At 30.9% G+C, this 14,540-nt stretch overlaps 1 protein-coding gene across 1 annotated transcript in view; it reads right to left on the bottom strand.

The window, feature by feature from the left end:
- LOC118191521 (uncharacterized) overlaps positions 1-14,540 on the bottom strand; it is a 23,782-nt gene continuing 9,242 nt past the window's right edge. Inside the window, exons 2-3 of the mRNA XM_035362325.2 lie at positions 1,347-1,477; positions 1-153 (exon numbers count right to left, since the gene is read on the bottom strand). The gene's annotated coding sequence lies outside the window, so the exon portion shown is untranslated. The remainder of the gene's footprint in view (positions 154-1,346; positions 1,478-14,540) is intronic.

Below are 14,540 nucleotides of genomic sequence, written 5' to 3' on the forward strand. Positions count from 1 at the left end.
TCTTTGCAAAATATTTTTATTAAAACATACAAATTTATACCTAAATCTATATATAAATTACACAAAATTTCATATATACATTTCTTTTGTACGTATTACAATGTAAATTAGCGATACTGTTTCATATGAAGATATTGCATTTCTTTAATTTACCTGTAAAGAAAAAATAAGCATTAAAAATGTGCACATATTAAAGTCATTTATCAGACAGCATATGCAGTTTTGAATTTGCATATAAAATTATAAAGTCGAGCAACACTGATCCAAAATCCTAAAACCGAAATGTTTGAAACGGACAAAGATTTTGAGCAGCAAATATAATATATATATATATATTTGTGTAAGACAAAAAGCATGTAATCCAAAAAACTACCTTTAATTTTCAATAGTATCTCAGTTCTCTATTTTAAATTAGATAATTCTTCTTTCTATTCTAAAAATAGTTATTGTTTATAATAAATCTCCTTAAACTGCAACATTTCAGAATTTATCTCACGTCATATGAATCTTGTGTAACGCTAGTCATGCAGATAATTTGCAAACTGAAAATCAAACAACAAATATCAAAACTTTTAACAGATAATAGAAATATTTGAAAAACATAATTTTTTTCCTTCTGTCCCAAGCTTTCATTTAGAATGTGTTATGTTTTCGCTCTAACTTCTGTCCTGCTTGGTGACACTTGCTGATTAAAACGCATTTCGAAATTTTATAGCTGTCGATGTAGTTGAGAAAATGTGCACGCTGCGTCCATTTTGTATATGTATGCTGGTTAAAATGCTTCCCTAACGACAAATTAAAGGAATTATTTAAGTTGGCCATTACTAAGAGCTTCTTCTTTATGCATTTATTACACCATCAACATTTCTAAAACATTTCATATATATACTAGCCGCTACGCGGTCAGTCTTAGTCTGGCTTTTAAATGTACCGGAAAATTGCCTAACACCAAACATTAAATTTAAAAACTACACAGAATTTTACTCTGCAGAAGAACTTTATAAAAAAAAACTTAATAAAAGTGTATACCATGTTAAAAATCACAATCAAATAAGCAATCAAACAAGTAAACATGCTTAAACGTAATGTTGTTGTTCAATACATAGCATTATCATTAGCAAAGTTTTAATGTAACAGTGTTTATGGAACAATGAAATATTTCTTTTTTGTACTCTTAGTTATTCATTTATTCATTAATTTTTTGTTCTCGCATGTTAAAATTCCGCTTAGTGAAGAAAATGAAAGGGAGAAAATTAGGTGTTTGTCTCTTTACCATTATATGTAAATCACATATAAGTTAATATGAAGTTCTGCTTTTTGCAGAGGAGAATTTAAAGAAAACTTACCTGAAAATATTTTGACGCTATAATTTTCCTGATTCCATTTGACTAGAATTTCAAGATGAATTACTCCCTGTTTTTCGTTTTTTACAATTCTTCCATCTTTCGCTTCAGTAGCTGAACTTCCTTTACGAAATCTGAAAGGAAAAATAGAATGGTATATTTTAATCAGCTTGTCTCAAGTCTTCATATTCTCAAACCCTCAGAACTCGTATGCGAAAATATTTTTACCTTGGCTTATCGCTAATACGAACACCAATTTCTTTTTATTGGTTGAAAACAAAATTTACCTGCCTTAAATGTATCCAGATCTTTTATATCTTTAAACAATTTTCATATAATGTTTTATTCTTTGAAATGGTTACCATACAACAAGAAAAAGGAATTTGGAATTTGTTTTACTATATATTTCATATTTTGTAAACCTTTAACGAGTTTTTGATTAACAAATTCAACGATTTCAAAGCAAGTAATGGCAACACTGTATGGAAAAAAAGAAATATTTTTATCTCCAGCGCACGAGACTGTTGGCTTAAGTGCGAAGAACGTGATATTTAATAAATAAAGGTAACACACAAAACGTTCAAAAACACCCCTTTGGGCATAACAAAATCTGAAAGCTTAATTTTTTTTTAATTTAATTTAATTCTCTCCCTATCGCATCTTAACAAACAATATGGACGCAGCAAAAATCGTCACATAAGTACCATCGCATCTTGCAACGTCCTTGTACTAAAAAAGACCTTTACGGCCCATGATTAAAAAAAAAATTATTTGCCCACTCCTACTTTAACCTCCTCTAGTTGCCCAAGACTGATTTTCTTTTAATCCGTCAAGTTTAACAAAGATATATCAGTAATGGTTTCGTCTTCGTAACACAAATTATGTCTTCAATAACTCTGGCTTTCACATTTTAAATCCTTCATTGATGGTGTAGTTTTAATAGCTAGTAGTATATACCAATATCTGGGTGCTTGACATTTATAGTGCACTGCATTTAGTGTAACAAATCATAAAATCCTGGTAATTCAATAATATATTTTCAGCGATGGTATACAAGCTTTTAAAATTATATTAATAAGATAGGGTTAATTCCAGTTTCACACTTCGGGTTGTTTGGCGGAGCTATTAAAAAGCGATAAATCTAAAATATGGTAACCTTCCCATAATAACGTAAAAGAAAAAGTGAACTACGTTTCAAATTCTGGGCCGTGGCCAATGATTTACGATCTGCAAACCATAATCACGCACACACAGTCAAGGACGGATGGACATTAGGACGGTCTTTCCGGTTAGAACCGAGGGAACATCTCTGTAATTAAATGCATTATCGTAGCTCGTGGAGGAAAGGGGTATGCAACTTGCCATGAAATTCCATTCACTGAGTTGGAACTGAATAATGAATTGGAGACTTAATCGAAATTCAGTATCTTAGATCAGAACATCGTGTTTCAGTTTCGAAGTCTAATGGCTCGGGGTTAAAAGAACACAGAAAGAAAAGTAAATAACTGCATATTTCGTTACAGTTTATCCATACACACACACACATATATATATATAGGTACACTTTGCCACATATTTATCATTTATACACCATGTATTACGTGTTTGAATATGTCTATATACATGTTTATATAAAACCAAATAATTGCATTCTGAGGAATGACATAGTATATGGTCTTAGAAACGTCTTTTGTTTATAACAAATAATCAATACTGTAAACATCATAAATTTATTTTTATTTATATCAATCAATGAGATATTTTACTTAAAAATAAACAAGGATTTAAATTATTAAGAAATGCTTTTACTGTATTAAGTCCTTCCTGCTAGGCAATTACGCTTTGTTTAAATTTAAAAGATGAATTTAAGATCATAAGCTCTGTTGAATATTAGCAGTCTGCAGAATGGATATTGATGAAGCCCCATAGAAGGTAAATTAAAGATCTTACATTTCAAATGATAGCAACACTTCCTAAGTCGCACTGATGATGAATGCAGAGTACTGTAACATAATCTAAAATTTTAGAAAGACTTCCGTAAAGAAGTTTCTAACATCAGGATGTGATAACTGCTTTCGCCAATAAAAGGAGAGAACGTATTTAGAATTAATTAATTAATTAATAAAATCAGTTTGAAATCTAATTTTTCAGATTATACATAAACACCAGAAATCTACGTTACGACTCTGTGTGGAACATCCAGTCCAAAACTGATATTGATTTTTTAAATATAAATTGATATAATATATAGTTTTTGATATAATTTAATGTAATACATATTTTTAAAACAATTTAATAAATTATAATATAATTTTATAATATTTTATTATACTAATATTTATAGTTTTATATATATATGTATAATAGGGACACTAAAATTCCTGTTTATTGATATAATACCTCTCGAATGATCAATTAAAGATCCTGAAGTAAAACAGGAAAAAATAATTGCAAAAGTCTTGAACGATAAACCTGCATCCAGTGATCTGCCACAGTTAATAATCCAGCGCGCATGTCTCCGATATAGCAACCTCATGATGAGCACGTTCTTTTAGCAGTATTTAGGAAGCATTTTGGTAGCTGCTTCGCACCATATATAGTGTAATGTTATGAAGCAAGAAGAGGAAATATTGATGATGCTGTGATGAACAACTCTGAAATACTGAACAAACTGAACTACAAAATTCAAAATGTTCCTTCGAAACAATCCAGTAATCACGTTTGCTGAAGACTAAATCATTGATCGGTTTGAAACTGACGAAGCTGAGCCAAATATGAAAAGCTGCTTTAGTTCAGAATAAGTACTTGAAAATAAGGAAGAAAATTGACCTAACGTTGTTTGGCATAAGATTGCCGAAACTTTAAATACATTTGTACAATCTGATATACAGCATTGGCAAAGAATGCACGCTGATATTCTCTGTAATGTTTTCTTGAAAATAAAAGCTAAGTCCATGAAATAGGGGATATTGTAAAACCATTTTGTCATATTTTACCGATATAATTATGCGAGATATATTATTTTTACTATTAGTTATTTTAATTTGTTAGCCTTTTCTGTCCTTTCCGGTTTTCCTAGCTTTGTCTCGCCGGGATGTAAATCAGTTATGATGATCCAGAGTATATTTAAACTGAAGTAGCGAAAACGTTAGCCAGCGCGTGTTTTCGCTATTGAGTGTGCACGTTGTTACTTCTACTAACAGTTCGATTTTGAATCTCGGCTTCGCATTCTTGCCGCCAATCGTATCAAATCGTAGTTAGTATCAAATCGGTGTAGGTTTCTGAGTTAACCTGCTAGATTAAATTGACTTGGGTAGCCTTGAACTTCTAGTTTATCTCGTAAATTTAGTTTATTACCATTATCTTTACGTTTCTCATCACAAGTATCTGGTGAAATTGTAATAATTGTAATCAATAAAAGGGTCTTTTACACCTTTTTCCTGTTGCATTCATGTTCTAGTTTGAACGATCTACACAAACTGTTAAGTAGGTTTAGTATCAGTGTGTGTTAGCAAAAAAGACTATGTCTTACAATGCCATAATCCGACATATTTGATAAACTGGAGTTACCAAAATCCCAAGCATGCAGAATTATCGGATTACAATTATTACTATTTATTAATACTACTTAATAACTATTTAATAAGGGGTCACCTGCAGAAAACTTCTTATTTATAACTATCATTTTACTTGTGTTGATACTACCTTCTATTCTGAAAAACGTAGTTTTCTTATAAAAAAGATAGCACCTTCTTTCAAATGTAATAATTACGAAATGATTTTAAAATTGTTCACACAGCGCAACAGAATGTTTTTGAACATTTGAAAAACTATTGAAAGGTTAAAATTTTTGAACTCGTAGTAAACTTGTATCAAATGTTTTATTAATGATGTTGAATTTATGTTAATATTTAATGTTAAATTACTTTGAAATGAAGTTATTTGCTATTTAGAATTATAATTAAGGTCTTATATAATTTGCTCTTCGTCGACATAGATGTTAAGAACGAAAGTTGCTTTGTTCACCTAGAAAATGACTTCCAAGAAACAGAGCGAGAAAGGAAGGCAAACTAAATAAAAGGAAGAAAGAAAAGAAGCTGTCGCTAGCTTATGCTAAATAAAATATTTCCTTTTTCTTTAAAATTATAAAATATACATGATTTATCAATGTCGTATGCTAATCGTATGTATAAAACAATAGCCTTAATAGCATTGCAGTAACAATGAGATTATTAAGTTAAAATGTACTGTTCTAAATGCTGGTTATGAAGTATTTTCACTTATTATTTCTTAAATAGTATTTATACCGCAAATATAATTAAAACTATATTTCTAAACAAGGATCTTAAATCATTAAAAATTGTACAATGCGGAAAAACCTTAAACGCCAAATAGAGCTAAAAGCAGTTAAAAATTGCATTTTTGCAATTAAAATTAGAGTTTTTACGGGAAAACAATCAATTCGGCCAACGATCAAGAAGACAAAATTTTCGGTGCAAAAACATTTCAAGTCAACTTTCGGTCCCACTGGGCAGAAAGATACTGAAGTTGCTAACTTAATTCATTTCACGATTTGTACCCTTGTAGAAAACATTAATTTATGGATCAATTCCTCACTCTACTAATTCTTCAGGTTGCCATCTTTAATAGTTTAAGAAATGCCTCTATATATCATCTAGACAACGCATATACAGAAACTAACACACAAATCTGTGTATATGATTTACTGCTTTCTCATCAGTTATTCTCAACTTAATTACTGTGTTTCTACCCGTGTGGGTAGACAATTAACTTTAGCACGAAAATCGTCACGCCCAGTTTGGAATCATAATTCTCCTTGCCAGCAGCATAAAACAAAAAGGAATTTTTTGAGGTGGACATACGCCACATTTTCATTTTTACCAACATTAAAGAAAAACATCAGTGTCTATCGAAGATACTCTCGACAATTATGCAATTATGCATTCATCCTATTAATTTCTTTATGTTGCGAAACATGGAACTGTAATTAAGGCATTATAATTTAATCACAGTGGAATGTAATTAAGACTTTTAAACGTAGTGTTTTGTATGTTTAAAATGGAGAAGATGGCATTCCATTGACGATGTCACACATCAGAAGATTAATCAAATGCTTGTATGCTAAACATATTACAGGTGTTGCGGATATTTTATTGGTGTGTCAGTCACAAGTGACATACACCGAAGAAGTATAAAAAAGGAATGCGCATTTATCACTCGCGCAAAGATATGTAAAATCAAAAAAAGCAAACAAAAGTTGCTATTTTATTCTCTTTTTTGGGGAGGATCTGTTCTTCATTGTCTCGTTTTCTAACTAATACTTACAGCTGAAGGGAAGACATTGACATCATATTTAAAAGAAGTAAAATAAACAGGTGAGCATAAATAATCAGATTAGTGACAAGGCAACACCTCTGCCTGATTGCAAATGCATTTAATGTGCAACAGCTTATTCCCAGCCAACTCCTATGCAACAGCATCGTGACGAAGCTATGGCGAGAAAAACAATAGCGATGGGAATACATCGTGGGAGAAGGAAAAAGGAAAGATGCTATTTCCCAATGTTAAAACATCGTGGCAGAAGAAAATTCCGTAAGAAAACTTTCAAACAAATAGTTTCAAAATATTTTCACGCAAATTTTCATGGTAAAATTAAACAAGTTATACGGCTAGAGCCCCATTTATACAATTGACAAGTTAAAAAATCAATTAACATGTACTTTTATGCTTGTTTTGTTTTTTACCGCGATATTTTATACTAGTGTTTTCCAACATTGCGCTACCACCCCTCATTGGGCACTGTGAAGGGGGACATTACTGATCCGAATGGCAGTAATGGGTCATTGAGATCAAACTGGTACTAAACTTGGATGGAAAATCTGTTTACTTAAAAATTTTTGAAACAAACATTAAAAAAAATTCACGTGGACAATGTCTTTTTACAAGAAGCATACCAAAGCACGCCAGTTCATGCATAGGTACACTCCTTGTGTAGGTTCACTCTTTTTTTCCAAAGGAAAGGAAGTTTCAAAGTCTAATATTCCAAAGACATAACCATACTTACAGTGATATTCAGTACGCGCAAATATCATTTACTTTCATTATACGACACTATAAAAATTCTTTACCAGGAATTAGTGCATGTTTTGTTAAATTCGTTACAAAATCTTTTGAGAAGCTTTTAATCATTACCATTCTGTTTCCACATTATGCAATGTTTTTAATTAACAATATGAGGCATTACAAGGTGCAATAAATACAAAAATGTTGATGTTTTCTCACAATTAGTTCCTACGGATTATATTCAAAAGACATTTAATATATAATTATTTCAAGGTGTTGAGGCGGCGCTGAAGATACTTGAAAGAACCTCTGAGCAAAAACATTCGGAACAGATATGATAAACGAAAAACAAAAATTTTATACTACGTTATTTCAAAACTGCGTAATTTTATTGCCGCTTTGACTTTTAAGACGGTGTTTCAAAAATGCGAAGCTTTTTGCTAGGTTTTTCTCAGCGAAGTTTTATTTGGTGATATTTTCACTTTGCATCGTTTCCATCTTGAGTACTTTCCCAAACAATATTTTCGGTATCTATTTGATTAAACAATAGCTTAATTTAAATATCCCGGAAATCCAACATTATTCCACTAGATTATAAGTGAGGGAATATTTTTATCCTAGATAAAAAAATATTTATGTTAGGTACTGTGTGCTCCGGCCAGAATAAAGTGGAAACAAATTCTTCATTATTTTGTTAGATTTATTACAGTTATTTATCATGATTCTTTAGCTTACGACGAAGCGAGTAAATGCCGAGAAAGACTGCTAATTCTTCCCAAGCTAATTTCCAATATAAGTTAGCTATTCAAGGTTTTCATAATATTCCTCATGAGTGCCATAAATACCAAAAATACCAACCCTTTTCTCTTATTGGACCTCTGAGCCTTTCCATAGGCAGGTAACTATGTAAATTTGGCATATCTTTGTCATAACTAGAAATCCAACAATCAGCATACATTCACAAGTATCTGCGTAGCACAGTCTGGCTGCTTCTACATCTTTTTAAAACAGCAAAAGATGCACCATACAAGTAAGTTCTTACATTTAATAAGTAAAACTCTCGAAATATGATAGGTGAATTTAAATAAACTGATTAAGACAAAACATACCATGGGCTATCTGCCTAAAGAAACGAAAGTGAGGACTTTTAAGGATTTCCGGGAAGAACTTTAGGAGCTGTTACTGTTACGCTGAAGAAAACCACAACACTCCCATATAGCTTCGCTGGAATTTAAACCCCGGCAGTCAACAGAGCTGTTTAGTATGTTTGGCCTTGAGAATGCGCAACAAGCCACACACTTAGTTTGGTTATTTATTTTTAATAATTAAATTACGCATATCTATTCGATACTTAATTTAGGTGTCTTTTCATACTTATAGTTATTTGAAGCATAATTTCTTTAATAACAATACACATTTTCTCCTTTTTCTTTGTAAAATACTCATGTAGTAAGAACATAAGTAGTAAATGTAATAAAAAATATGTTTGCAATAGTAATATATAGCAAAGCTACGTCTGCTTATATTATGAAAAGAAATACAGTTTATAAATGAGTAAATAAATGTCTATTATCAAATTTTTCTTCAGTTTTTCCTAAACATTTCTTTATTATTAGAAAGAAGTAACTATATAAATGTTTTTAATCGTTACTTGATGAAATATCTTATTAAGTCTCAGTTTTTATAAATTTCTTATTTTCTTTGTTATTGACTTGTAATTATAGGCTCCTTTGTACACAGTTTACCACTTTAATGTCTTTACTTATGCATGCCTCAAGACAATTTCACTGCACGTGCCTTTGATTGACATTTTTGACTAGAAGCTAAGACGAGCGTACTTATTAAGTTTATTCCCTACAGTTAAGTTTGGCAAGTTTGTACAATGATTATTAGTCTGCTGAAATTATATAGGATTTTATCTTCTGTTATTATCTCTGTGTTTCCTTTGTCAGACTCGGATTTTTACATTCCTTTGGTTCTGATTCAAATGAATAGTTTCAACAAGTATCCGATAACATTTCAGCTGTCTTATTTAGGATTTAATCACGTTGAATTTGTATTATTTTATCGCTACAGTCATAGTTTTGTTAAAGTCGGTTTCTGATTCACAGGTACCTATGTCCATTAAAATATACATTATGTCTATTAAAATAAACATTGGTTATACATATTTTATACAGGTTGTGGTCTTAAGCGGGTACCATTTGCAATTGAGTTTAATTCGTTGACATTCAAATTAGAGCAGATGTTCCCTACGATCAGTTCATTCATATTTTTCCCCTTCTGTTTAGTGCGGGACGTGTGCGGGATAGGTACATTGCGCCCAAAAAAAAAAAAAAAAAAAAAAAAAAAAAAAAAAAGTGGGGGATAGTTCTATATCTCCCGTTCTACTGGGCCAATTGATGAAATTCAAATTATGTTTTTCATGGCTCGAAAGCACGACTTACTATATATATTAGATTTTTATATAGCATTGTTCTAATATAGGTATTTTGACACATAATCGGACTTTTTCTGAAATGACATGCCGATTTTTTTTAATATTTCGATTCTATGACTCAAATTATTACTAAATATTAAATTTTGTAAAATTTGGTCCGAAATTTACAGAGAAATTCAAAAATTTATCTTGGCGTATTTTTTCAGTTTTCGCCAAGAATAATTTCTTGGCGAACTTCCTAATTTAAAGCAACCTATTTTACTTTTCTTTTTTTCATTGTAGACGATCGGGGGGGAAGTCATCATTCATACTTTCAAATAATCTTAACAAAGTTCATAAACCACATTTGGCGTTATTATCGCTAAAAAAAAGATGCCAAAATTCCAAACCCTCCAATATGTAAATTCATGTATATCTTAGAAAATTTTGAATACTCTATTTTTTTTGGCAAGTGCGCCTAGAAATATATCTACTTTAAAATGAGGTTAAAAATTTTATAGTTTATAATACAAAATGTTTTACGAAAAAATGTAAAAAAATATATTTAAAAATACAAATTTTAAAATTAAATCATAAAAAATGTGTGAATTATATTTGGATTAAGCCTACATTTCGAATTCTGGAAGAAGAAACCAAGTTAGTTTGATAAAAAAAGAGATATTAATAAAAATATATTAAATTCCATTAACATTGAGGAGCTAAAATTTTGAGAGCTAATTTTTTAAAAACCACTCGTACGATTTTTACGAAACCTGGCAGTTTGGCGTGATTTGAGTCGTAGAATCGAAATATGGAGAAAAATTGGCATGTCACCTAAGGAAACATCCTATTTTGGCTTTCGAGACGTGAAAAACGCAAGTTGAATTTCGTCAATCGGCCCAATAGAACGGGAGAATTAAAACTGCCCCCCCTTTTTTTTTTTTTTTTTTTGAGCAGTGTACATCGTCGGGGGCCGATAGAGAATCAGGATAGACTACTAGCTCGAAAACATTTGAAAAATATATAGGATATTAAGTAAAATGGATATGTGCATGGGATATTAGGTAAAGGTGAAAATGTTCGTTTTTGAAACAAAATAAAAATTTCTCGATATTTGACAACATCAGGACGTCTAAAACTACGTCTATTACTTCCTCAGGATAGCCATATTTCGAGTCAAGATGTCTCATCTGTGACGTCATCACGAGAGAGTAAAACATTTGAATTAAGAATTCATGGAAAAATGGCCCGAGATCGCGAAAGGAGCGTAGAGACAGGCACACTGTATCGTGCTTGATTACTTGAAATTTCCCGTAGATGTTCTTAATATCTTCTATAACTAATATATCCGCTATCCTTAATATATGTTTCAATCATGAAAATACGTTTTGAACAAAAGATGTATTGATCATTTGGATTGGTGTTACTTGATTAAAGATGAAGACCGCCTACCGGCCCTCGCAAAGGATCGACGGAAAACCGGTAGGCAAATTTTATGTTTCTATCATTGATTTAGTTTTGAAATACCCCAAGCCATGTGGCTTCTCTTCCCCCGAAAGAGTTTTACGCTGATTGGACCCTATTTTAAAGATAGGAGCTTCGACCTAAGGCTTGAATCCATGTTCCCTTTTCCTCGTAGCTTGCTATCGGAAGCTATCGAAGCTATCGAAATTCAGAGCCAACTTCCTGTAACTCCTGGTTGAAGTAATAATTGCATTGGCGATATAGTAATTTATAACCGCGCATTCTTCACAGCGAAATTCTGGGAAGTAACGTAATTCCACTTAAAGTACACTTTATGTACTTTACTGCATTTCCCCTCGTATTTTTCATTTTTGTTGCATTTTCAAGTTAAATATGAATTTTTCAAATGTAGGACTAAGTGAGTATTTTTTCGGACAGAGTGCGTTGATTAACAGGAGCAATGATTTTATAAAACATATTTAAAATGTTTGAATTTTATATACATGCCCCGAACAATCAGAGATTTTTCTCAGTAAACCACAAGTAAGTAGCCTCTTTTTGCTTGGTATGGATATTCTCAAAGTAACACGAAAACTGAACTAATAATTCGATTATTCATAATAATAGTTAGAGCAGATAGTAGCACATTTGAATTGAATTAGAGAACATTTAATGAGTTTACATTCGTTATTACATAAAACCATTAATGATTTCGTAATTTCTTGATCTGCTATGACATTTTTCCTGCCTTACGCCTTCTTTAACATCAGCATTTTTAGCATCTCACCAGGTTGATTCACAAGAACCATCTGGAAAATGTGATTTTTCTTCGATGCAATAAAATTTTATCCACAATTTTTTTCAACTTTAACCATTCTCTTTTACCGCTGGGATTAAAGTTACGAATCTTTCCAGTTTTCCATTTTTAATTCCTTTTTTCTTAACTCTCCGCGCGTTTTAAGTTTGAAGTTAAGCCTGAGCAATATACCGCCGAATCAGGTCGTCGTCTTAGAATAACCTTCTTTACTCTACATTTAAATGTTCCTGTCTAATATATCTAGTGTACTCGAATATTACATTTTTCATATAAATAAGGGTGTACAAATTACGAGTAGGAATATGTTACGTCTATAAATCATTAGGACGTTGATAATTTTTTCAACTATTTTTAGGACATAATGAGCTTTTTCAGGTTATTTAACATCGTTTTTAACATCATTTCAGGTTATGAATTTTTTCAGGGTATTCAACATGGTTATTTAAGATCATTTCCGGTTACCTAACATCATCAAATGAAACTGGTGGTTTTCCGAAACTTCGTAACATCTTTCATAATTCTAATGAAACAACAGATGATAAAGACCTAACCTCAGAATAATGCATTTACGAGTATTATGGCTTCAGATTAAATATACATATATACAGCACTTATCTTTACACGATCATACTATTCATACTGCGTCTTAAAAATCATGCCCCAAATCTTTAGAACCGTTCTTTCAGCTATTTATCTTTTCCCATGAGAGCAGTAACATTATCTTAATAGGAAAAGGTTTAAAAAAAAGAAGCATCTACAGTTTTTGATGTCATTAAAAGCTTGCGAGCTTATATCACGTGGTTTCACTCATTATTAATCATTCTGTGGAGGGAAATAAATGATTGTCCATAAACTCTTATCGGATGATTAAGAGATACCTTTAGATTTTTAACATTTACTGCTGTTGAGGTGTTTATGAAAGGAAATATCCAAGATATTTTTTAACTAGGAAAACTATAAACATTTTATAGAACCCGAAAAGTGTTTTTAATATAAAAACATTACATCTATTTCAGTCTATTACACATTAGTGTAGTACGTATTATTCATATCGTAACTGTGCTAGAAAGTACATTTCATTTTATAATCATATAGACTACGTGTTCTGTGAAGAATGTATTAGCGTTCAGTCTCGTTTACACAAGAACTGTCGTATCTTGCCGTACATTTTGACGATGCTCAGGTTGAGGGTGTTTCTTATTATTATGAAATTTTTACTAAATTTTTAATGGAAAAATGTTTTCGCGGTACATTAGACTGCTGTCTGAAGTTTTCGAAATGCAAATTTTTAAAGTTTATTGAATGTTTTAAAATCAACAATTAAAAGCCAACAAAAAACGTCATTTTTATTTTAAAAAGGAACTGAAATATTCTTATGATTGATGTTTTGATAGGATGTATCTATTTGTTTCATGATGTTTCGGTAATCTCGATTTGCAAAATTCGAAAATTTACATTTCCTACTTAACTATTTCAATTAAATATTAGAATACATTTCTCACTTTTAAGAAAATAATCTTCAATATGAAAATTTTAATATACAGTTCAACAATTCATAGAAAATTTTACTATTAAACCTTTACAAAAGGATACCAATTTCCCTTTTTAGACAAAAGGGATCGTACTTGCTGCCAGTTCATAAAAGATTTTATATAGAATAAAATTAAAACCGAACTCAAAAAGTATTTCAATTAAAATTATATACACAGAGAAGCTTGTAATCTATATTCTATGCCAAAATAAAATTGCACTGCACCGATAAGATTTTATTTTATATATAGACAATAGTGGTCACAAATTAGAAATTTTGAAATTAACGATTTTATAGGCTGTTAGAAAACTATCTTTTTTTTTATTATTATACTCAAAAGACAAAATAACAGTAGTTAAGTAACAGTAGTTAAGTAAGTTAACCAAGTAAGATGACACTTTAAATGATTAATTTACGTTGTATTAGACTACTCACTTTATAATACTGAAGATAAAGGAAATATCTTTTCTGTCGTGGGCCGGCAGAAACTTCTATTTATATTGGACGTGATTTTATCCAATTACTCATCTAAGAAATATCCTTTCAAAATGTTAAAAAGTATTTTTTTTAATTTGAATGTTTTACTAAGACACATGCAAATAGTTTTCATCAAAAATAAATCTTTTTCTACTTTTTATCAGCTTATATATTGCAAGTATCATGACGCCTTTCAGGTGTCAAGCTATAATATGAAAGATCAGATTGCGTTTTTCCTAAACTATTTATATTTTATTTAGAATTTTGATTCTAATATATCCTGAAGTCACCAAAGCTTAGCTGCAAGGGCAATTAAACGCCTACATAACACATAACAAACGCGTCACCAGAATAAAATATAAACCCAGCGCTTCATTACGGCTCTGTAGCTCCCTTTTTGACATG

Source organism: Stegodyphus dumicola, chromosome 7 (assembly GCF_044657685.1).
Source record: "Stegodyphus dumicola isolate Sdum_Otavi_A_Nest chromosome 7, ASM4465768v1".
NCBI classification, from domain to species: domain Eukaryota; kingdom Metazoa; phylum Arthropoda; class Arachnida; order Araneae; family Eresidae; genus Stegodyphus; species Stegodyphus dumicola.